Raw genomic sequence first — 1,715 nt, 5'->3', positions numbered from 1 at the left:
AGGTACCCAAATACAATCTTGGAATACCTTCAATCCATGACCGTTTGTACCAAACACCAACGTTTTACCCAAACGTTCCTCCTTTCGGTCATTTTTCTCAGAAGCTTCGCTTTGAGCTTTCTTTATACTTTCTAAAATAGTCGAGACAACTTCAATTCTCAACGCTCTTGGCCTTTTCCTTTCAAGATTGACTTTCCGACTGAGAGCATCAGCAACTACATTAGCTTTACCGGGATGGTAAAGTATCTCACAGTCGTAGTCCTTGAGTAATTCCAGCCAGCGTCGTTGCCTCATATTCCATTCCTTCTGATTAAAGAGGTATTGGAGACTCTTATGATCAGTGAAAAGTTTGCACTTCGTGCCATAGAGGTAATGCCTCCATATTTTCAGAGCGAAAACTACCGCTGCCAACTCCAAATCATGAGTCGGGTAATTCTTTTCATGCTCCTTAAGCTGTCGAGACGCATATGCTATCACCTTTTCTCTTTGGGTCAAAACACAACCCAATCCAACCCCAGACACATCGCTATAAACAGCGAAATCTTCAACTCCATCGGGTAAAGAAAGTATCGGTGCCTCACATAACTTCTTCTTTAGCTTCTCGAATGCTTCTTTATGCTTCTCACTCCAAGCATAAGTAGCTCCTTTGTGGGTCAAAGCTGTCAATGGAGTAGCAATCGAAGAAAAGCCTTGGATAAACCTTCGGTAATATCCGGCTAATCCTAAAAAGCTTCGGATCTCTGTGGGACTTTTCGGTTGCTCCCACTTCATCACAGCTTCGATCTTCGCTGGATCAACCATTATTCCTTCTTGGTTGACCACGTGACCCAAGAATTGGACTTCACGAATCCAAAAATCACATTTGGAGAACTTAGCATACAGCTTCTCCTTCTTCAAGACTTCTAACACTTCTCGCAAGTGTCTGCCATGCTCCTCCTGGCTTTTTGAGTAAATCAAAATGTCGTCTATGAACACTATCACGGATTTATCAAGGAACAGATTATAAACCCTATTCATTAAATCCATGAATGCTGCCTGTAACACCCCCCTCTGGCACGTATCACAATATTGTCCGCTTTGGGCCACTCGACACGAGGACTTCCCAGGGGGTCACCCATCCTGGTACTACTCCCGCCGGAGCACGCTTAACTGCAGAGTTCTTATGGGATCTGCTGCCCTCACGGCTTTAAAACGCGTTGTGACAAGGAAGGTATCCACATCCCTTTATAAGGAAATGTTTCGTTCTCCTTCCAAGCCGATGTGGGATCAGATCTAACCCACTTTCACCCCCCATTATAGGGTTCGACGTCCCCGTCGAACACATCGACCCGTGCCCTAGCTCTGATACCATTTGTAACACCCCCCTCTGGCACGTATCACAATATTGTCCGCTTTGGGCCACTCGGCACGAGGACTTCCCAGGGGGTCACCCATCCTGGTAGTACTCCCGCCCGAGCACACTTAACTACAGAGTTCTTATGGGATCTGCTGCCCTCACGGCTTTAAAACACGTTGTGACAAAGAAGGTATCTACATCCCTTTATAAGGAAATGTTTCGTTCTCCTTCCAAGCCGATGTGGGATCAGATCTAACCCACTTTCACCCCCCATTATAGGGTTCAACGTCCCTGTCGAACACATCGACCCGTGCCCTAGCTCTGATACCATTTGTAACACCCCCCTCTGGCACGTATCACAATATTGTCCGCTTTGGGC

General features: G+C 46.2%; 1 pseudogene; it reads right to left on the bottom strand.

Moving 5' to 3' along the window:
- Positions 1 to 1,081: 1,081 nt before the first annotated feature.
- On the bottom strand, positions 1,082 to 1,209 carry LOC145027781 (5S ribosomal RNA; annotated as a pseudogene).
- Between the last annotated feature and the right edge of the window lie 506 nt (positions 1,210 to 1,715).

This window comes from Lactuca saligna, chromosome 1, assembly GCF_052625555.1.
Source record: "Lactuca saligna cultivar CGN05327 chromosome 1, ASM5262555v1, whole genome shotgun sequence".
Classification (NCBI taxonomy): Eukaryota; Viridiplantae; Streptophyta; class Magnoliopsida; order Asterales; family Asteraceae; genus Lactuca; species Lactuca saligna.
This window is presented reverse-complemented; position numbering and strand designations above follow the sequence as displayed.